This window comes from Mobula birostris, chromosome 22 (genome assembly GCF_030028105.1).
Source record: "Mobula birostris isolate sMobBir1 chromosome 22, sMobBir1.hap1, whole genome shotgun sequence".
NCBI classification, from domain to species: domain Eukaryota; kingdom Metazoa; phylum Chordata; class Chondrichthyes; order Myliobatiformes; family Myliobatidae; genus Mobula; species Mobula birostris.
Genome location: NC_092391.1, coordinates 46,540,879 through 46,564,941, shown reverse-complemented (window position 1 = coordinate 46,564,941; position 24,063 = coordinate 46,540,879). Strand labels below are relative to the sequence as shown.

The 24,063-nt window shown below is 45.0% G+C and overlaps 1 protein-coding gene across 3 annotated transcripts in view; it reads left to right on the top strand.

The window, feature by feature from the left end:
* The first annotated feature begins 1,856 nt into the window (after window positions 1–1,856).
* LOC140186406 (discoidin domain-containing receptor 2-like) overlaps window positions 1,857–24,063 on the top strand; it is a 118,355-nt gene continuing 96,148 nt past the window's right edge. For 2 of the 3 annotated variants that reach the window (XM_072240647.1, XM_072240644.1), the window contains exon 1: window positions 1,860–1,988. The gene's annotated coding sequence lies outside the window, so the exon portion shown is untranslated. Of the gene's footprint in view, window positions 1,989–24,063 lie in introns of all 3 variants that reach the window. The other variant, XM_072240650.1, reaches the window with a different exon arrangement.

Sequence of the window (24,063 nt, the reverse complement as noted above, 5' to 3'; positions counted from 1 at the left end):
CATGGCTATCTGGAGAAGAATTTCGTTGTTGTATACTTTGATAATAAGTGAACCTTTGAAACATTTTTGAAACGTTTGAGGGATGAGAAAAGAGATGAGGAAAAATTTATTTTACCAGAGGGTGGTGAATCAGGAATTCATTGCCACAGACCCAAATATACGTTGGGTATATATAAGGTGGAGATTGATGGGTTCTTGATTAATATGGGTGTCAAAGGTTATGGGGAATGGAGTTGAGAGGGATAATAAATCAGCCATAATGTAGTGGCAGAGCAGACTCGATGGGCCAAACGGCCTAATTCTGCTTCTATGTCTTATAGAATCCAACATGAGGTTGGATGAGAGTGAGTGAATTTAGAAGTTGAGAAGGTGAATGGGTATGGGTGATGAGGGAGGAATGATGAAGAATGTGATAGAGGTGATGGGGAAATGAAGAGGGATGTGAGTGGTGGGATGGGGAGAGCTGGGGAAGTGAGGAGGGTTGTGGGTGGGGAGGGCTGGAGGGAGTGAGGAGGGATGTGGGTGGGGAGGGCTGGAGGGAGTGAGGAGGGATGTGGGTAGGGAGAGCTGGGGGAGTGAGGAGGGATGTGGGTAGGGAGAGCTGGGGGAGTGAGGAGGGATGTGGGTGGGGAGGGCTGGAGGGAGTGAGGAGGGATGTGGGTGGGGAGGGCTGGAGGGAGTGAGGAGGGATGTGGGTAGGGAGGGCTGGGGGAGTGAGGAGGAGTGTGGATGGAGTGGAATGGGGGAGTGAGGAGGGATGTGGGTAGGGAGAGCTGGGGGAGTGAGGAGGGATGTGGGTAGGGAGAGCTGGGGGAGTGAGGAGGGTTGTGGGTGGGGAGGGCTGGAGGGAGTGAGGAGGGATGTGGGTAGGGAGAGCTGGGGGAGTGAGGAGGGTTGTGGGTAGGGAGAGCTGGGGGAGTGAGGAGGGATGTGGGTGGGGAGAGCTGGGGAAGTGAGGAGGGATGTGGGTGGGGAGGGCTGGAGGGAGTGAGGAGGGATGTGGGTAGGGAGGGCTGGGGGAGTGAGGAGGAGTGTGGATGGAGTGGAATGGGGGAGTGAGGAGGGATGTGGGTAGGGAGAGCTGGGGGAGTGAGGAGGGTTGTGGGTGGGGAGGGCTGGAGGGAGTGAGGAGGGATGTGGGTAGGGAGAGCTGGGGGAGTGAGGAGGGTTGTGGGTGGGGAGGGCTGGAGGGAGTGAGGAGGGATGTGGGTAGGGAGAGCTGGGGGAGTGAGGAGGGATGTGGGTGGGGAGGGCTGGGAGAGTGAGGAGGGATGTGGGTAGGGAGGGCTGGGGGAGTGAGGAGGAGTGTGGATGGAGTGGAATGGGGGAGTGAGGAGGGATGTGGGTAGGGAGAGCTGGGGGAGTGAGGAGGGTTGTGGGTGGGGAGGGCTGGAGGGAGTGAGGAGGGATGTGGGTAGGGAGAGCTGGGGGAGTGAGGAGGGTTGTGGGTGGGGAGGGCTGGGAGAGTGAGGAGGGATGTGGGTAGGGAGGGCTGGGGGAGTGAGGAGGAGTGTGGATGGAGTGGAATGGGGGAATGAGGAGGGATGTGGGTGGGTTGGGGATGAGGGAATGAGGAGGCCTGAGGAATCAGGGTATGAGGGGAATGGGGATGTGGTTGTGAAAGGAAATGAAGAGGGTGTGTGTGGAGATGATGTGGCGGTATCGGATGGGGAATAATGGGAATAAGGAGGCGAGGAAAGGTTGAGGAGGGTGATTGATGGAGAAGGGGTGAGGATAAGAGGGCAGGCGGATTAGGTTAGAGTGTGGGGTTAATTGAGGAGGGTTGAGGGGTGAACGTAGAGGGTAGAGGTACTGATAAGTGTTGAGGGAATAGGAAGTGCGGGAAAAGATGGAGATGGATTCGGAGTGAAGGGGAGGCCGGCCTGGAGCGGGGCCGAGGGGGTGGGTCTAGCGCTGGACCGCTGCCCGCCCGCCGGCAGGAGAAGCAGAGCTGCGGCTCGGAGCGGTAGAGGAGAGCGGCGGATCAGGTACCGCGGCCAGAACACTGGGGATCGGGCTGGGCAGCGGGCGGGACTCGGCTTGCGCCGCCACTCCAGTGGCCGGCGCTAGGCCAACGTGTCAGCGGCTCTCCAGCCGCCCGTCCGCCGGCCGGCCGGCCGGGTGGCTGGGCAGGCGCAGGCTCGAATTCGAGCCCGAGCGTCGGAGCAGCGGCCTGTGCGAGCTTGTTGCCGGCCAGGCTCGGCGCGGGCTGACGATGTGGTTGGTGCCTGGAGCGAAGGAAGGAACCGGATTCGGGAAGCAGCGGGGTTGTGGGCAGAGAGGAGGGGGCAGGGGAGACGGTATTGTGGGCAGAGAGGAAGAGTTTCAGTGGGTGAAGGTGTAGGCAGAGAGGAAGGGTTTCAGTGGGTGAAGGTGTGGGCAGAGAGGAAGGGTTTCAGTGGGTGAAGGTGTGGGCAGAGAGGAAGGGTTTCAGTGGGTGAAGATGTGGGCAGAGAGGAAGCGTTTCGGTGAGTGAAGGTGTGGGCAGAGAGGAAGGGTTTCAGTGGGTGAAGATGTGGGCAGAGAGGAAGAGTTTCAGTGGGTGAAGGTGTGGGCAGAGAGGAAGGGTTTCAGTGGGTGAAGATGTGGGCAGAGAGGAAGCGTTTCGGTGAGTGAAGGTATGGGCAGAGAGGAAGGGTTTCAGTGGGTGAAGGTGTGGACAGAGAGGAAGGGTTTCAGTGGGTGAAGATGTGGGCAGAGAGGAAGGGTTTCAGTGGGTGAAGATGTGGGCAGAGAGGAAGCGTTTCGGTGAGTGAAGGTGTGGGCAGAGAGGAAGGGTTTCAGTGGGTGAAGGTGTGGGCAGAGAGGAAGGGTTTCAGTGGGTGAAGATGTGGGCAGAGAGGAAGCGTTTCGGTGAGTGAAGGTGTGGGCAGAGAGGAAGAGTTTCAGTGGGTGAAGGTGTGGGCAGAGAGGAAGGGTTTCAGTGGGTGAAGATGTGGGCAGAGAGGAAGCGTTTCGGTGAGTGAAGGTGTGGGCAGAGAGGAAGAGTTTCAGTGGGTGAAGGTGTGGGCAGAGAGGAAGGGTTTCAGTGGGTGAAGATGTGGGCAGAGAGGAAGCGTTTCGGTGAGTGAAGGTGTGGGCAGAGAGGAAGGGTTTCGGTGGGTGAAGGTGTGAGCAGAGAGGAAGGGTTTCGGTGGGTGAAGGTGTGGGCAGAGAGGAAAGGTTTCGGGGAGACTTGTGGGCGGAGAGGATGGGGAGGCAGTGTTGTGGGCAGAGGAGGGGGCAGGGGAGATGTGGCAGAGGGGGGGTTTTGGGGGAGAATTGTAGGCAGAGGAGGGGTTTCAGGGGAGACAGTGTTGTGGGCAGGGGAGATGTTGTGGGGAGGGAGGAGGGGTGGGGAGACATGGGCAGAGAGGAGGGGTTTCAGGGGGAGAAGGTGTTGTGGGCAAAGAGGGGGAAGGGGGGAGGTGATGTGTGCAGAGAGAAGGGAGCAGTGGTGCCAGTGTTGGCGGGCCGACAGGAGCAGACAGAAGAGCCAGTGTTATCAGCAGAGTGGGAGGGGGCAGCAAGATGGTGTAGGTAGGAAGAGGGGGCAGGGAGGAAGGGGCGTGGGACACTGTAGGAAAGAAGGAGGGTATGAGGGTGGTGTTGTGGGCAGAGAGGAGGCAATTGGAAGGGGTATTGTTGACAGGGAGGTGTGGACAAGGTGAGTGCTGGTGTTGTGGGCAGGGGCATGTTTTTGTGCTACAGGGAACCCACCAGTTCACTGCCAGTCCGGGCCCAGCACTGGGAGCTATGAGAGGGATGGGGGAGGTTGGTAGTTGGCAGGGCGTTGATGGCTGTGGAACTGAGCACAGATAAGTGGGATCCATGAAGGGAAAATCAGGTTTAATGGTTCTTTGAAGAGTAGAACAGATAAGGGAGAACCAGTGGTGTATTGGCATGTATTTGGTGGTTGTCCCTAAAGTTCCTGTGCAGGAGTTTGGTCCATATGTTTAGAACACACTAAACTGAGGTAAATATAGTCACAGAAATTGGCCTTTCAGATCACCGCATCCATGCCAACCCTTTTTTCCCATCTACTTACCCTATTTGCACTTGTTAGAATGCTCTCAGTATCAACTGTCCATCTCCCTCTATGGATGCTGCCTGAAATGCTGAGTTCCTCCAGTGTTTTGTTTGTTCCAGATTCCAGCATCCACACGTTTGCTTCTATGCCTTGTTTATCTGTACTGTATCTGCCTAATAATTTAAATATAGTGGCTGCATCTGAATCTGCAATCTCCTCTGGTAGTAAGCTCTAGACATCTCCTGCTATCTGTTTGTAAACAAAAAAACTTGACCCTCCGATCTCCTCTAAAACTCCTCCTTCTCACCTTAAATTTATGCCCTCTTGTTTGAGATACTGAAATGGATTGATAATTGATTATCAGACGGAAAGCAGAGTGGGGATAAGTCTCGGGTTTACTAACTGAGTAGTGGAGGTACAGCTGCTCAGACCAATCTGTCCACAATCTCTTATCAGTAACTGGATGAGGAGACCAAATGTCATATTTGCTGATGATATAAAATAGGGTGGGTTGTAGGAAGTTGTAAAGAGGTGTCAGGGGAGTACAGAGACACTGAGAAAGTGGCAAGAACACAGTTCAACACTTATAATGTTGAAAAATGTTAAGTTATCCAAATTGGTGCACAAACCAGAAAGCAGTTATTTTTTAAATGGTAAGTTATTAGGTAATATTGATATTGAAAGGGACCATGGTAGTCTTGTTTGTAAGTTACTGAATGGCAAGATACAGATGCAGCAGCAATTGGGAGGGCATATAGTATAAGACCATAAGACATAGGAACAGAATTAGGCCATTCAGCCCATTGAGTCTGTTCCCCCATTCTATCATGGCTGATCCCAGATCCCACACAACCCTGCCTTCTTGCCATATCCTTTGATGCCCTGACCTATCAGGACACTTATCAACTTCTACCTTAAGTATACCCACGGATTTGGCCACCACCGCAGTCTGTGGCAGAGCATTCCACAGATTAACTACTCTGGGGCTAAAAAAAATTACTGCTTACCTCAGTTGCCTCTCAATTTTGAGGTTGTGCCCTCTAGTTAGGGATACCTCCACCAGAGGAAACATCTTCTCCACATCTTCCCTATCTAGTTCTTTCAACATTTAGTAGGTTTCAATGAGATCCCCTTGCATTCTTCTAAATTCCAGTGAGTACAGGAAGCTGCCAAATGCTCCGTCTATTAATCCCTTTGTTTCTAGAATCATCCTCGTGAACCTCCTCTGGATTTTTTCCAATGACAACATATCCTTTCTGAGATATGGGACCCAAATCTGTTGACAGTACTTCAAGTGCAGCTTGAAGAGTGTCTTATGAAGCCTCAGCATTATAGTCCATTGTGAGAAGATTTGAGTACAGGAGTAAACTTGCCATCTCACACCTGAAATACTGGTTTGATTTCTTTACATTAAAGATTGGACATATTAGCATTAAAAGGAGTTGTTTTTGTTATTCATGCAAGGAATGTGGGCTTCACAGGCTGAGCCAACCTGGTTGCCCTCATGAAGGTTGTGATGAGCTGCCTTCTTGAACCACTGCAGCCCTTGGTGTGGGTAATGCTGTTCGGGAGGGAGTTCCAGGATCTTGACCCAGTGATGCTAAAGGAACAATGATGTCTTTCTAGGTCAGGATGGTGTGTGGCTTGGAAGCAGCTTCCAGATGGTGGTGTTCCTGCTTTCACTGCCCTTGTTCTCATTGAGGTTTTGGGTTTGGACTCTTGGTGATTTGCTGCAGTGCATTGTACAAAATGCTGCTACTGTGCAACGGCAGTAGAATGAGTGAATGGTTGTGCATGGGGTGCCTTTTGTGGGCCACTGTGTCTGTATGGTATCAAACTTCTTGAGAGTTATTGAATCTGCACTCATCTGTAAGTGGAGAGCTTTCCATCGTACTTCTGACTTAAGCCTTGTAAATGCTGGATAGGTTTTAGGGAGCTAACTGAACGAATTCCTAATACCTCACCTGCTCTTGTAGCCACATTGTGTGCAGAGCTACTGCAGCTCAGCTTCTGGTGAATGGTAACCCCAGGACATTGATAAAGGGAGATTCAGTGATGGTAATGCCATTGAATGCCAGGGGATGATTGCTGGATTTTCTCATGTTGGATCGCATCATTGTCCTGCACTTGTGTGCTAAGAATGTTGCGTGCCAACTTTCAGCCCAGGCCTGGGCATGTCAGCTCCTGCTGCATTTGGTTGTGGATTGCTTCATTATCTGAGGAGTTGTGATTCTTAGCCATCAGTGATTATCGCTACTTCTGACCTTACAGTTGAAGGAAGGACATTGGTGAAGGGGTAGGGTATTACCATGAGGAACTCCTTCAGAGATGTCTTGTCACTGTAACGATTGGCTTCCAACCACTACAGCTATCTTGCTTTGTGGAGCTCAGCAGGTCAGGCAGTATCTGTACCTGACCTACTAAGTTTCACCAGTATTTTGTGTGTGTTAATTCAGATTTCCAGCAACTTTAGCACCTTCCTTTGTGCCAAGCATGATTCCAGCCAGTGCTACAAAGATTCATTAGACAGGTTCGGGATGGTGGTTAGCCTTATCTTTACCCCAGAGGTTAAGTTGACTAGGCCTATAGACGAAAGCTTACAAAGCTTGACAGGCCGGATGTAGGGAGTGTATTTCCCAAGCTGAAGGTCCTGGGAGTAGTGGTCACAGCCTCAGAATGAGGGTTAAGTCATTTAGGATTGAGGTGAGAAGAGATTTCTTCATCACAGGCAGATGGATCTTTGAAATTCTTTCCCCAGAGGGTTGCAGAGTATTATTGTGGAGTTCATTCATTTCATTGTTCAATATATTTCTGGATATTAAGGGAATCAAGGCATAAAATTGTAGTTCCTGTATAGTAGGACATGTCCAATTGCTCCTGTTTCAGCTCTGTATCAGGGCAACCCATGATTCCTTCTCCATAGTATTGCAACTCTTTTCTCCATCATATAGTTATCTGCTTCCCTCTTGACAGGTACAATGAAACCTGCTTCTATCTGTATGCAGGCAATGCATCCATGTGTTTCCTAATAATCACAATTAACTTGTTCCTCCTGTATTGTACTTGTGACCTTTGATCCTCAATCCCTCCATCCAAGGGAACAGCCTCCCAGTATCCATTCTGTCCAGACGTTTCATTATTTCACTGTTTCTGTCGTATCTCCCTTCTACATTCTCTTCAATGAAAGCAGTCTCAGTCTCTCTCAGTCCTCAGGACCAGCCCTCATCCTTGAATCTGTCTCCCTCAGTACGAACAACCAAGCTTCAAAGCATGGGTCTCTGCAATTAGATCCTCGACTTCCTTATTGAAAGACCAAAATCAGTATGTATCAGTAATAATAATTTCCTCATTGACAATTGACGCAGGAGCACCTCAAGGTTTTCTGCTTAAGTGCTTAGCCCACTGTCCTACTCTTTGTGCACTCATGACTTTATGGCTAAACACAGCTGAAATGCCATCATAAATTTACTGAAGACACTTCTGAAATTGACAGAATCTCAGATGGCAATGAGGAGGTGTACAAGAGCAAAGCAAATCAGCTGATTGAGTGGTGTTGCAACAGCAACAGCACACTCAACATCAGCAAAACCAAAGAACAGGTTGTGATTTTTAGGAAAGGGAAGTTAGGAGAACACACACCAGTCGTCATTGATGAGTCAGCAGTGGAAAACGTGAGCAGCTTCAAGTTCCTGGGTGTCAACGTCTCAGGAACTATCCTGTGCCCAACATATTCATGCAGTCACAAAGAAGGCACGCCAATGGCTGTGTTTCATTAGGACTGAAGAGATTTGCTACGTCACCAAAGACACTAGCAAATTTCTACAGTTGTACTCTGGAGAACGCTTTTGACTGGTTGCATCTTTGTCTGGTATGGAGCCTCCAATGCAGAAGATTGAAAGAGGCTGTAGAAGGTTATAGACTCAGCCAGATCCATCATGAGTACAACCATCCCCACCACTGATGATATTATCAAAAGGTAGTGCCTTAAGAAGGCGACTTCCATCATTAAAGCCCCTCGCCATCCGGGACATGCCCTCTTCTCATTACTACAATCAGGGAGGAGGTACGGGAGCCTGAAGACCCACACTCAACATTTTAGGAGTTGCATCTTTCCTTCCTCCATCAGATTTCTGAACAGTCTCTGAACCCTCCTTGTTATCCCTTTGTGTCTTTGCACAGTAGTGCTGTCACAAATCAATAAATTTTAAGCTATATGTCAGTGATGATAAATCTGATTCTAATTCTGAAACTGTAATTCCTCATCCCAGGAACCATTCTTGTAAATCTCTCCATCTCACTCATGTTCTCAGTCTTTCCTCTAATGTGGCAATCAAAATTGAACACAATGCTCTGTTGGAGACCAGACAAGTTCACCATCGCTTCCTAGCAGTTGTACTCCACACCCCTATCAATAAAAGCCCACAGTTGTGTGTGCCTTCTTAACTGCTTTCACCACCTCTCTTGTCATTTAGGATAGAGCAGGAAAATGGCACTGAGGTGCAGATCGACCATGGTCTTATTTATTTAGAGATGTGGTATGGTAATGTTCTAGCCCAACAAGCCCACACTGCCTAATTATACCCATGTGACCAATCACTCAGTCGTACGTCTTTGGAATATGGGAGGTAACTGCAGCACCTGGAGGAAACCCATTCAGTCACGGGGAGAACGTACAAACTCCTTACAGACAGTGGCAGGAACTGAACCTGGGTCACTAGCGCTGTAATAGCATTGCGCAAACCACTATGCTACAGTTCCGGCCCCAGTGGAAAGGTGGGAAGACAGAGGAGACACAGCTAGATATGTTCTTATTTCTTAAAAGTATTCAGGAAGCAGACCATCAACATCTTTGGAGGGAAAATCTTGAGCTCGTGTTTTAGATCAACACTAATACAATAAAAGTTCAGTTGGAAAAGTGACATTGTGCACCTCTGGGGTTCAGGATACGACGTTGCACCAGGAGAAAGATCAGATCAGGTTACTGACCCTCAGTGGAACTGTTGAGAACCTGTGAAAGCAATGGTCGTAGCAGGAGTGAGATGGAGAATTAAAGTGACATGTTCCCAAGCCTCCAGATTGTTTTTTGCGCACTTAATGGTGTCCATAGAGGTTCTAAATTGCAAAGAAGACCAAAGTATGAAGATTGAATAAATATTCCAAATTGAGAAAAGTACTGTTTGGAGGCCATGTTGATAGAGGGGAGGCAGAGGGAAGATAGTACACAGTTACATGGTAAGTGCTGAAAGGAGTTCCAAGGTGGGGGTGATGGAGAACGAGGAAAGAATGTGTCTGTGTTTGGAAGAGGCGGTTATTTGAAGAAACATTCTAATGGGGAAGCACCGATAAGAAGTTAGGTACACTAAGCATTCAGCTAGATGCAGATCCTGGCAAAGCAGTACCTTAAGCTTGTTCTACAATTTAATTGGAATGTGTGTCACCCTGTGGTTTGGATACTTTACCACTCTATCACCAAGTGCCCTGTTTGTAACTGTAGTCTCAGGAACTATTCTCACACATCCTTACTGGACCCTGCCCAGTGCCTTCACTTTGTTGTGAGATGCGGTGACCAGAATTGAATCAAATGTATCAGTTGTGGTCAGACTGGTATTCAACAAAACTTCTTTTCTGTTGTATTCTGTGTCTCAGTTGTATTCTGAATGCCTTATGAACTGTTTTCTCAATCTGCCTCTCAATGATTTGTACTCACATACCCCCAGGTCCCTCTGCTCCTTCAGAGCAGTTTATTTTGTGTTGTCTCTCCTTATTCTTCTTACAAAATGTATCACCTCACATATTCCTGCATTACACATTGTCTGCCATGTATTTTCCCACTCCACCAGCCAGTGTATATCTTGCAGCAACCCAACCCTGATCTCCCCAAGTTTTATATCATCCACTTTTTGTCTAGGCTGTTAATGTAGATAAAAAAACAGCACAGATTCCTGGATAATGCCATTATTCACCTCCCTCCAGTCAGAAACAACCATTCACCAGGAATCACTCTTGTCTTTTATTTAGCCATATTTGTATTCATGGTATTAGTGTCCCCTTAATGCCACATACTTCAAGTTTGATGAAAAGTTTATGTGGCATGTTATAAAAAGCCATGCACAGCACAGCAATGACATTAACTTTATCAAATCTGTTTGTTCCTCTATGATAAAGGTCTGTCAAGTTGCATAAGTATAAATGTGACCTTACCCACTCCAAGCTGGCTTTCCAATACCAATCCATTTTTCTCCAGAGTCCTATCCGATAAAACTTTCCCATCACTCGGGTTAAACTGACCAGCCTGTCATTGCTGGCCTTATGCTGACTTCCCTTCTGAACAAGGGAGTAACATTTGCTACTCTCCAGTTCTCCGTCACCAGCCCACTATTCAATAAGTGTTGGAACATAATCATCAGTGTCCCAGAGATTTCTTCCTGTAATTCACCTACTTAACTTTAGGCACCTTTTCTGTTATCTCTGTGGAGATGTAAAATATCCAAAGTCTCCTCCTCTGCTATTACTTGGATATCATCCTCTTACCTGGTGAAGCCTGCTCTAAATTTACTACCTAAACCCTGCCCTCAGCATCCACATGCAGGTCCCATCTTTGCTCTTCACTCTGTGGAACTGTAGATTCCATTTGTGTTGCAGATGATCTTTTCTTGTACACTCTTTATTCCAATTACCTCCCTTCTTTCAAATTTCACTTTATGTCTGATTCTTGCGTAATAACCATGTTCTCACTGGTATTTACAACCTGACGATCGTCCTAAGCAGCCACATTTTTGCTTTATTGTCCTTGCAAGAATCTGGAGAGCTCTGGATGTTTAGTTCTTCTCTTGCTCTTCATGGGAATGTGTCCATCCTCATCCCTTTGAAATTAGCCTTGCTTAAATTAAATGTTTATATACCACTAAATTATTACCTAATTTCCTACTTTACATTGGATTATATGTCCCCATAACTGGTAACTGTCAACTGTGTTCCTCTTGGACCGAATATAAAATTTCTTCTTATATACCTGGATGATCCCTTGAAATAATATTTCTAATTAACCCATTCTTATCACATAAGATTAATTTTGTGAAAAGAAGAATTTTTGGAGGGGATTTGAACCACCTTCTTGAACCACTGCGGCTTCTCTATTGAATATACTCCCACAATATAGTATAGGAATTTAGAGTCTATGGACTGATATATTCCAGGTCAGGGGAGAGAGTGCATGACTCAAAGCAGAATCTGCGGGTGATGGGGTTCACATGATCTGCCTCTATTTTCTTCTCTAGTTTTGGAAGTGCTGTCGGAATAGCTGAAGCAAGTAACTGGGATGCATTTTGTAGGCGGTACCGCACAGGGTCTTAATATTCAGGGTGTTCATCAAGCAGACTGGTTTGTCCTGGACAATGTTGAGTTGTTTGAGTATTGGAGCTCCACTTACTGACCTAAGCAGTCCGATAGGATCAAAAGTGACTTGGTTCCACTCCAGTTTTGAAGTGACGGGTGAGACTAGTGTGGGAACCAGATGTGGAGCTAGGAGGTGCCTGATGAAGCTGACAATTGCTAATTTGTGACGTGATAACTTATGGGTTGCTCTGCCCATTCTCCTATGTACATAGCACTTCTTTGTGTTCCTAGTGCATGTTTATGATCTCAGTCGCATCCTGAGTGCTCCTCCTCTATTTTGAGCAGTGTGGGCCAAGTGTCCCCATGAGTCACTAGGGCTATTAATTTCTTTTCCAGATGCTTTGAGTCCATCCTTGCATACACTCACCAGTCTGCCTGGTAATCGTTCTGTGATAGAGCTCGGAGTAAAGTATCCATTGAGGGACTCCGGTGTAACCGTGGCCTGCCCAACAGAGTTAAGTGTAGTGTATTGGGTGAAGGATTATAAGGCTTTGACTAATTCCACAGAAGACTGACTGAGACTCCTGGTCAGCTTGATGGTGAAGCTCATTCTGTGATGACAATCGTTTTCAAGACTTTCCCCAAACTATGAAAACAATGTACCCATTACTTTCTTCTTTGATCAGACCACTCCTGGTCCATCATGTCATACTCAGGGTGACAGTGATCAGGTCAAAGCATCTGAGCTCCTAAGCTATGACAGCAGAGAGACTTTGAGCTCTGTTGGTATTATCCATCAAGGTTCTGACATTCCAGATCCTGAACTTCATATTGTGGAGCAGACTTTGTCTGTCGGTGGCTTCTGCTACATGGGGTGTCTATGGCACATTGTATACCACAGGCTTCACTGGGTGTGGTCATATTCCAGTGGCAATGAGACCAAGATAGCTGGAGACCAGGTTCTGCTGCGTGGATATTAATGCTCACATGTTGGAGGGCACATGCCTAGCTGCCACCCCACATCCACCATGTGCATATGCTGCTCTGCGTGTATGCATGAACACAAGTAATTATGTTCACATATTCCCTAATTCCTCATCCCAACTCCAGATGTGGCTGCACACCTTGCCTATTGTGTCTGCCTCATTCCTGTCCTGCTTCTAGCCGTACACCTGGTCCTATTCCCAACGCCCGATTCCTGTTCCAGACCTGGTTCATTCCTGACTCTTGATTCCAGTTCCTTATCCTCAGCTTTTCCTGCACCCTGGCTCCAGCCACACACCTACTGGCATTCCCAACCTGACACCCATCTGAGCAGCATAACAAGTGAACTTGGAACAAAAACCATTTAATAAGATCATAATGGATCTGATTGTAACCTCCATTGTACGTTTCAGTCTTCTTACAATAACTTCTCACCTCTTTGCCTGTCAAGTATGTGCTTACCTCTGCCTGAGAAACGCTTAAGATTTTTTAAGATAAGATGAGCTTTATTTGTCACCTGTACATGGAAACGTGCATTGAAATGTGTGTCAGTGACCAACACAGTCTGAGGATGTGTTGGACGTAGCCCGCAAGTGTTGCCATTCTTCGGGCATCAACATAGCACAACTTGCTCTAACCCTAACCTGCCTGTGGAATGCGCTAGAAAGCTGATACACCCAGACAAAACCCACGTGGTCACAGGGAGACCATACAACCTCCTTACAGACAACGACGGGAAGTGAACCCTGGTCACGGATTGCTGGCGCTGGGAAGTGTTGCGCTAACTGTTCCGCTACCGTGCCGCTCACCCGCTGTCACTGCCACTTGGAGGAAGAGAGTTCCGAAAGCTCTCAGTAACTTCCAAGGGAGAGAAAAATTCTGTCTTGAGCTGGTGATTTTTAAGCAGTGGCCCTCAGTTTTAGGTTCTCACAGATTTATATCCTCTCCATCAGGATTCAGTATTATAGCCGTGTAACCATATAACAATTACAGCACGTAAACAGGCCATCTCAGCCCTTCTAGTCCATGCCAAACTCTTACTCTCACTGCTGAACTCTTACTCTCACATAGATGCTCTCCATTATTCCTCTCCATAGATGCTGCCTGACCTGCTGAGTTGCTCCAGCAATTTTTCTGTGCGTTACACAGAAATAACAAATGCTTGTATATAGTATAATCATGTTTCATAGTGGATATAATAACATTATTTTCATTCAATTTTTCTTAAAGAAAAATTAATAGAAAACTATTACAATATCCACAATATATGATGAAGCAAAAAATGATAAGATGATAAGATCTTTGCAGTCAAGATCATAGAAACAGTCGATTCCAGTTAATTGGGCCAGTATTGTGGAAGGTATTCCATCATACTCCTGATTTATGCCTTGTCAGTGGTGGAAAAGCTTTGAAATGTCAGGAGGTGAGTCACTTGCTGAAGGATACCCTTCCTCTGATGTTATTTATATCCTTGGCCTACCTAAGTTTCTAATCAGCAATTACCCTCCCCCCCCCACCCCCCACACCCTCCCAGAAAGTTGATGGTGGGAAACTTAATACAATTACATTGCCAAGTTAGTGAGTAGACTCTCTCTCTGATGGGAATGCTCATTGTCTTGCACTCTTGTGCCGCAAGTGTTACTTCCCATTCATCTGCCTGAGTTGTCTAGGTATTACTGCACGTAGATTTGTTTGTTGGCGGGGAATATTGAGCAAGCAGCAACGATTTTCCCAGCGTCAGGCCCATGATGGAAGTGAGATCTTGGAGCGGCCCCTGATATGATATTAATCCATTTCCATTACATAGAATTCATGTTTTTTGCTTGGCTATTGAAATTGGTTTCTGTGATGTCTGAACCAAGGAAACTGTCCTCTTGCAGTGATCTCCTAGCCCGGTCTGGGATGAATGCCCTCCAGTGTTTTCCTTTGTGTGAGGCCTAACGCCAGGCATGGGAATATTCTCACACTGATAACATATACTTCAGTTTTACTGTCACTGTTTGAGGATGCATTGAAACAAATACTGCCTTGATGTCAAGGACTATTGCTCTTACCTCACCTCTAACATTCAGTTGCTTGGACAAAAGCAAATGATATAGGGGCAAAAAGTTAATTTCTGCTGCCAAGTGCTCCTGGGGAAAGTCAAACTGGACACTGATGAGCAGATTATTGGTGCAGCACGATTGCCATAATCTCCATCACTTTGCTGGTGTCTGAGGTGGACTGAATGGGCAATAAATAGCCAGTCTGGATTTGTCCTTTTTATGGACAGAACATACCTGGGCAATTTTCCACATTGTTGGGTACATGGCAGTACAATAAATACATCGGACAGCTTGGCCCAAATTGTGAGTAATACTGGAATGCACATCTTCAGTATTACAACTAAGGTGTCATCTTTGCTGTATCCATTACTCTCATGAAGTGAATCCAGTTGTCTGGAGACTGGCTTCGGTGGTGCGGAGATCTCAAGGGGATGCAGGGTGGGATTATCCACTTGGCACTTTTAGATAAACATGGTTCTGATGCTTCAGCTTTGTCAGGACCCATTGCCATTGTTGAAGCTGGGCTTCCTCATCCAATAAGCCTTTGAGTCTGAACAGTCCAGTGTAGGAACAGCACTGACCACAGCAGTGGCATCAAATTCCCCACTTATTGCTCATGAACCATCCAGATTTTAGATTCAACACTAACCATTATGGGAAAATGTCTAAATGTAATGAAGTAATAACTTACTAGTGTTTCTCACAGTCAAATGTACTGCATTCAGTGTAGTCTCCTCTACATTGGAGAAACCAAATGGAAGATTGTATTGCAGAGCTCCTATACACTCAGAGCACAGGAGTGAGCCTGGGCTATCCGTTGCCTGTCACTCTAATACCCATCCTAATGGCACTCTAACCTGGCTGTGGCCTCCTACCATGTTTAAATGAGGCTCAACGCAAGCTTGGGAACAGCACCTCAACTTCTGCCTGTAGGAATCAATTCTGGATAATCTAACTTCAGATAATGTGCTGTCTATTCTTGTTTGTATCAGAATTGACCACCTTTGCCTTCCATCTCTTTTTTTTTTCCTCCTCCTTTCATTTATATATTCAGGTGCTTTTGCAAATCCCAGTAGGCCACACTATGCACTATTACACAGACTCGGCACATTGCACAGGCAGAGAAGTTTAGATGACCTTTAACTGCATTAATTGGTCCTATCACCACATTTGTTCCTTTGTCCCTTTCTTTGCTACTTAGACTAAAGTTGCCCTTCTTTTAAACCAAAAGACATCGAAGTAGAATTAGACCATTTGGCCCATCGAGTCTACCATTCTATCATGGCTGATTTATTATCCCTCTCAACCCCATTCTCCTGCCTTCTGCCCATAAACTTTGACACCATTACTAATCATTAACCGATCAACCTCTGCTTTAAATATACAGAAATTCAGTACATAATTCCTCTCAATTTTAGGTTCCTAGTTATTGAACTATAACACTTTAGCTCGTCTGTAAACTGGAGGATGAGTGCACTCCACTTCGGTTCTGACAAAGGGTCCCAGGACTGAAACATCAAATGTTTCTCTTTCCACAGATTCTGCCTGACCTGCTGAGTTTTTCCACAGTACTTTCTGTTTTTACTTAAGATAAAATATATGTTTAATTTCTCTGCCATCTCCTTAATTTCCCACATTTACTCTTCCTTTTCATATGTTGATGGCAAGGTTGCAGCCCCTTCTTTTTTTTTTGTTTCTCACCTATTATTTTGCATTTTCAATGCTGCAGTTCTTCCTCACATAGAAACATAGAAAATAAGTGCAGAAGTAGGCCATTCGGCCCTTCGAGCCTGCACCGCCATTCAGTATGATCATGGCTGATCATCCAACTCAGAACCCTGTACCTGCCCTCTCTCCATACCCCCTGATCCCTTTAGCCACAAGGGCCATATCTAACTCCCTCTTAAATATAGCCAACGAACTGGCCTTAACTGTTTCCTGTGGCAGAGAATTCCACAGATTCACCACTCTCTGTGTGAAGAAGTTTTTCCTCATCTCAGTCCTAAAAGGCTTCCCCTTTATCCTCAAACTGTGACCCCTCGTTCTGGACTTTCCCAACGTCGGGAACAATCTTCCTGCATCTAGCCTGTCCAATCGCTTTAGAATTTTATACTTTTCAATAAGATCCCCCCTCAATCTTCTGAATTCCAGCGAGTATAAGCCTAGTCGATACAGTGGTATAATTGGATTTTCAAAAGGCTTTTGACAAGGTCCCACACAGGAGATTAGTGTGCAAACTTAAGGCACACGGTATTGGGGGTAAGGTATTGATGTGGATAGAGAATTGGTTAGCAGACAGGAAGCAAAGAGTGGGAATAAACGGGACCTTTTCAGAATGGCAGGCAGTGACTAGTGGGGTACCACAAGGCTCAGTGCTGGGACTCCAGTTGTTTACAATATATATTAATGACTTGGATGAGGGAATTAAATGCAGCATCTCCAAGTTTGCGGATGACACGAAGCTGGGCGGCAGTGTTAGCTGTGAGGAGGATGCTAAGAGGATGCAGGGTGACTTGGATAGGTTAGGTGAGTGGGCAAATTCATGGCAGATGCAATTTAATGTGGATAAATGTGAAGTTATCCACCTTGGTGGCAAAAACAGGAAAACAGATTATTATCTGAATGGTGGCTGATTAGGAAAAGGGGAGGTGCAACGAGACCTGGGTGTCATTATACACCAGTCATTGAAAGTGGGCATGCAGGTACAGCAGGCAGTGAAAAAGGCGAATGGTATGCTGGTATTTATAGCAAGAGGATTTGAGTACAGGAGCAGGGAGGTACTACTGCAGTTGTACAAGGCCTTGGTGAGACCACACCTGGAGTATTGTGTGCAGTTTTGGTCCCCTAATCTGAGGAAAGACATCCTTGCCATAGAGGGAGTACAAAGAAGGTTCACCAGATTGATTCCTGGGATGGCAGGACTTTCATATGATGAAGGACTGGATGAACTAGGCTTATACTCGTTGGAATTTAGAAGACTGAGGGGAGATCTGATTGAAACGTATAAAATCCTAAAGGGATTGGACAGACTAGACGCAGGAAGATGGTTCCCGATGTTGGGGAAGTCCAGAATGAGGGGTCACAGTTTGAGGATAAAGGGGAAGCCTTTTAGGACCGAGATTAGGAAAAACTTCTTCACACAGAGAGTGGTGAATCTGTGGAATTCTTTGCCACAGGAAACAGTTGAGGCCAGTTCATTGGCTATATTTAAGAGGGAGTTAGATATGGCCCTTGTGGCTAAAGGGATCAGGGGGTATGGAGGGAAGGCAGGTACAGGGTACTGAGTTGGATGATCAGCCATGATCATACTGAATGGTGGTGCAGGCTCGAAGGGCCGAATGGCCTACTGCACCTATTTTCTATGTTTCTATGTTTAGTCTTTCATCATATGAAAGTCCTGCCATCCCAGGAATCAATCTGGTGAACCTTCTTTGTACTCCCTCTATGGCAAGAATATCTTTCCACAGATTAGGGGACCAAAACTGCACACAATACTCCAGGTGTGGTCTCACCAAGGCCTTGTAGAACTGCAGTAGTACCTCCCTGCTCCTGTACTCGAATCCTCTTGCTATGAATGCCAGCATACCATTCGCCTTTTTCACCACCTGCTGTACCTGCATGCCCACTTTCAATGACTGGTGTATGATGACACCAGGTCTCGTTGCACCTCCCTTTTTCCTAATCGGCCACCATTCAGATAGTAATCTGTTTTCCTGTTTTTGCCACCAAAGTGGATAACCTCACATTTATCCACATTAAATTGCATCTGCCATGAATTTGCCCACTCACCCAACCTATCCAAGCCACCCTGCATCCTCTGAGCATCCTCCTCACAGCTAACACTGCCGCCCAGCTACGTGTCATCCGCAAACTTGGAGATGCTGCATTTAATTCCCTCGTCCAAGTCATTAATATATATTGTAAACAACTGGGGTCCCAGCACTGAGCCTTGCGGTACCCGACTAGACACTGCCTGCCATTCTGAAAAGGTCCCGTTTATTCCCACTCTTTGCTTCCTGTCTGCCAACCAATTCTCTATCCACATCAATACCTTACCCCCAATACCGTGTGCTTTAAGTTTGCACACTAATCTCCTGTGTGGGACCTTGTCAAAAGCCTTTTGAAAATCCAAATATACCACATCCACTGGTTCTCCCCTATCCACTCTACTAACTACATCCTCAAAAAATTCTATGAGATTCATCAGACATGATTTTCCTTTCACAAATCCATGCTGACTTCGTCCGATGATTTCACCGCTTTCCAAATGTGCTGTTATTACATCTTTGATAACTCACTCTAGCATTTTCCCCACCACCGATATCAGGCTAATCGGTCTATAATTCCCTGGTTTCTCTCTCCCTCCTTTTTTAAAAAGCTTTATATTTTCCCATGTTCTCCAATTTACTGATTTTATTTTGGCAATATTTTCCACTAATAGTATCTCAGATTTTTCTCAATAACCTCACAGCAGTTCCAGTTTACCTGTTTGGGTTTTTGCTGTAAAGAGCTTGAAGGAAGGAGCAATCTTCCGGGACTAACGAAGGGTCTCAGCCTGCAACGTTGACTTTATTCCCCTGCATAGATGCTGTCTACTTTGCTGAGTTCCGCCAGCATTTTGTTGGTGAAGCAGTCTTCCAAGGTCGGGGGAGCACTGAGATTACACAGAAAATAATGAAAAGGCTGAACAGTCTGTAATGAATTTGAACGTTTAGACCAGTGAAAAAATTGGCCAGTAAATCTCTGTAGCTTTGTCCATCACACTGATGATTAAGGTTTGCTGTTTGATCGAGTGACTGTGAGGCTTCGGGAGAGGGAATGTTTCAGAGGGTGGACTCATTAAAGATCTCCATCCAGATTAGAAGTGACCATACTTCAGGCTGATCAGACCGGGACGGATTGAAGTTACTTTATAATCGTCAGGTGTACAGTGGAAAGCTTCCCTTGCACACTGTTCATAGAGATCAGTCCATTACATGGTACAAGGTAAAATGATAACAGGAAGCAGAATAAACTGTAACAGCTGTGTAGAAGGTGCAGTACAGATAGACACTGAGGTGCAAGACCATAATGACCCTTCTCATTGTTACCATCGGAAGGGAGGTACAGAAGCCTGAAGGCACACACTCAGTGACTCAGGAACAGTTTCTTCCCCTCTGCCATCCGATTTCTAAATGAACATTAAACACTACCTCTACTTTTTTTTTGCATTACTTATTTTAACTTAGCTATTTAATAGGCATATATATGCTTAATGTAATTCAGTTTTTTCTCTATAATTTTATTTATCATGTATTTCATTGTACATATGCCTGTGATATTAAACCTGATCCTGATTCTGATAATGAGGTAGATTGTGAGGTGAAAAGTCCATATTACTGTACTCATGAACCATTCAGAAGTTAATAACGGCTGCCCTTGAACCTAGTGGTATGTGCTTTCAGGCTTTTAGAGCTTTGCCCAATGGAAGAGTCAAGAAGAGAGATTCTCTGGAATGGGTGAAGTCTATGATTATGTTGCTACTTTACTGGAGCCGTGAGAAGCATAGACAGAGTCCATGGAGTGAAGGGAAGGGTGATGTGCTGAGCCTTGTCCACAATCCTCTGCAGTTTTTCATGGTCACAGGCCGAGCAGTTACCATGCTAAGCTGTCGTGCGTCCACATAGGATGCTTTCTGTGGTGCATCGATTAAAAATTGGTAAGGATCAATAGAGACGTGCCAAATTTCTTTAGCCTTCTGAGGAAGTAGAGGCGTTGGTGAGTTTTTTTTGTCTGCATCTACGTGGTTGGATCTGGACAGGCTCTTGGTGATGCTCATTCCTAGGAACTTTGAGCTCTTAACCATCTCAACCTCAATGCCATTGATGTAGACAGGAATGTACATGCTCCTTTTTTGAAGTCCATGACCAGCTTCTTTGTTTGCTGACATTGAGGGAAGGGTCGTTTTAATGACATAGTGTTACTAAGCTCTCTATTTTCTTCCTGTACGCTGACTCATCATTACCGTGAAGTCCTCTGCAAATTTGTACAGGTTGAGTACTCTTTATCCAAAATTCCAAAGACTGAAAACCTCTGAAATCCAAAATTTTTTTGAGCACTGACATGATGCTGCAAATGGAAAATTCCACAAGGTGCTGGGAAGGTTCTCAGGCGATGCACAGGTCTCTGCACACCACAGACACTTCTGAGAAGCGACATCACATATGTAATACAGAAGTTAAAAATAGAAAAAGTGCATAAAGCGAAAAATGAAGATCTAGATTGTGTATTGAAAGAGTGGATTCATCAGCATCAGAGTGAATATATGTTGCTTAACAGTATGCTGATCATAAAACAAGCAAATATCTATCACGACAAACTGAGAATTGATGGTAATTATGAACTTCAGCAGGCTCATTGCAGAAATTTAAGAAAAGGCATAATATCACATTTTTAAAGATTTGTGTTGATAAAGCATCTGCTGATCATGAAGCAGCAGAGAAATTCATTGATGAGTTTACCAAGATTGCCACTGATGAAAGTCTAACATGCTGAACAGTTGAATCAGTACAGGTGTATGATGAACGAGTGAAAGACAAAGACTGCTTACCAGTGGCATATAAGTTCAGAGATGAAAATGATGGCGATCCCAAGCTTTCTCATTATATATTCCAAAATCTGAAAAAATCCGAACTCTGAAACACTTCCGGCCCCAAGCTTTTTGGATAAGAGGTACTCAACCTGTAGATGGGAGTTGGAGCTGACTCCGGTCACACAGTCAGGAGTGTAGAGGGAGCAGCGTAGGGGACTGAGGACGAAGCTTTGTAGAGCACCCGGGTTGAGAATAACCGTGGTGGACATGTTGCTGCCTTTCCTTACTGATTGCACTCTGTTGGTGAAGAAGTCAAGGATCCATTTGCAGAGGGAGGAACGGAATCCTAAGTTCCGGAGTCTGGTGATAAGTTTGCTTGGAACTATAGCATTGAAGACGGAGCTGTAGTCAATAAACAATAGTCTGATGTATCTGTACTATCTGTGTAGATACTTCAGGGTGAATGTTGGGCCAGGGAGATGGTGTCCACTGTTATAGACCTGTTTTAGTGGTAGACAAATTGTAGCAGGTCAAGTTGTCTCTTCCCTCTCAAAGAGAAGGTGCAGTGTAGTATAATGTAATAGATACCTTAAGTTCATGAAGGGTCTTAATTGAACTGATATAGAGAAGGTATTTTCACTTGCAAGTGAATATATGGAGCAGGAGTGGGACCTGGAGCACGCCTCATCGTAAATCAAGTTCTGGGCTAATTCAGCCTTGGCCTTCTCACCACTTCCATGTCCTCTCCCTGCACCTCGACTCAGGTAATTTAAGTATCTTTCAGTTCACTGACTCTCCCTGCTGGAGAAAGCAATCTACTACTTCTCCACGTGAAATAGGTTGCTCTTGATCCTGAAATATATCCTAGGCTGGCAAAAGGACAAGGAAACTGCAATTGCTTTGGCCATCATTTATCAGTCCTCCATGACTACAGGAGTGATGCCTGGGGATTGAGACCTGCTGAATATTGTATGATTGTTTTAAAATGGGAGAAAAGGATAAACCAAATTACTATAGGCCATAGGGGTCAAATTATTTTTTATGTTTTTAATTAATTTTTTATGCATTTCTATAAGAATCTCCGAAAAAGAACCCAACAACAAAATGGAGATTTATACAGTGCAAAACAAACAAATCCAATATATAATTCATAACAGTGAGAAGAAAAAAAAAGCACCCAAAAGAAAGTTATGTAAAATTAATATCCACCCCAACCTCCCACTGAAAGAAAGAAAAAAAAACCCAGGCCAACCACTTTACATATATATAAAAAAATCTATCAGAATATTCAACCCCAGAGAACTAAATATATATATATATATAGGAACAAAATAATATAGTGCCGACTACTAAGAGTATAATACAATTCATAACAAAAAACCGTATAACTTTCAGGAAAAAAAAGCTGAAAGTAAGGGATTGTAGCATACTAAAAAAAATAAACTTACCCTAAAGAAGCACTATGAAAATATTGAAGAAAAGGTCCCCACACCTTATGAAACTTCATGTCTGAATTAAGAAGTGAATAATTAATCTTTTCGAGGTCTAAACAGGCCATAATATCATTAAACCATTGAGCATGAGTGGGTGGGGCAGCATCTTTCCACCTAAGAAGAACCAACTGTCTAGCCAAAAGAGAGGCAAAAGATAATGTTTGGCATTTAGTCGTAATCAGATGCATAGTCATTTCACCCAAGGTGCCAAAAAGAGCAACCAGAGGGTTAGGTTCTAAATGACAGTTAAGAACATGAGATAGGGTTAAAAAAGCTTCTCTCCAAAATTTCTCAAGACTTGGACGGGTCTAATACATATGAATAAGGGAAGCCTCAGCCCCTTTACACATGTCACAAACGGGATTAAAATCAGGATAAAACCGTGATAATTTAGTTTTAGACAGATGAGCCCTGTGTGCAACCTTAAACTACAAAAGGCAGTGGCGAGCGCATGAAGAGGTTGGGTTGACTGACTTGAGAATTAAATCCCAAACCGCATTGGATAAAGAGATGTTTATATCTTGTGCCCAGGCAATTCTGATTTTATCGAAAAGGGCATGCCTCAAAATCACTAACTTATCACAAATAGCTGTTAGTAAACAAATTATTAGAATTCATACCAAGAGCCGGTATGAACCTTAATTTGAGAAGGCACCAGTTAATTTAAGACAGCATGAATTTGTTAGGGAAGTTTGTGTCTGACTAATGATTGAATATTTGGAGGAGGTAACACACAGGGTTGATGAGGGCAGTGCATTTGTTATACATGGATTTTAGAAAGATTTTTGACAAAGTCCCATATCAAATCAGTAAAGTGGTAGGAGTGGTAAATTGGATTCATAATTAACTCTGGTAGGAAGCGAAGGGTAATGCTTGAAAGATCATAAGAGTTGTACAGAAAAGAAATAGGCCCTTAGGCAAACTATCAAGACACCAGAACCCATCTTTACACATCCCATTTTTTAGTACTTGGCCTGTTTGCCTCGTCTCCCTTGTGATTCAAATATCCTCTACATACTTGTTCAACTTTGTGAGAGTACCTGCCTCCACCATATTTCAGTCAGGGTGCTCCAGATTCCAACCACTCTCTGGTGGAAAAAATTATCTTTCTCAGGTTCCCCTTAAATCCTGCCCCTTAACCTTTAACTGTATACACTGGTTTTAAATACCTCTACTCTGGATAAAAATTTCTTACTGCCTCCTATGAATATTGCCAGTGATTAATTTTGTATGTGAAAGCTTGCGCAGAACTCAGCTCCCTGCTCTTTGTAACATATTTAGACTAATCAAGGCAGACTAGGACTTTTTTTTTTTCCTTGCAATGTGCGAGACCGTGGTGTACGATATTCAAGACAGGCATGAATAGGGTGAATGAACACTGTCTTTTTCCCAGGGAGAAGGAATCAAAGACTGGAGGGTGTAGGTTTGGAGTGAGAGAGGAAAGATTTAAGGAGGATCCGAAAGGCAGTTTCTTCACACACTGGGCGGCGGGTATATTGAACAAGCTGCCAAAGAAAGTGTTTGAGGCAGGTGCGATTACAAAAGTTAAAAGTAATTTGGATGGGTACATGGATAGGAAAGATTTAGAAGTATACATAACATATGCAGTCAAATAGTTCTAGCTCA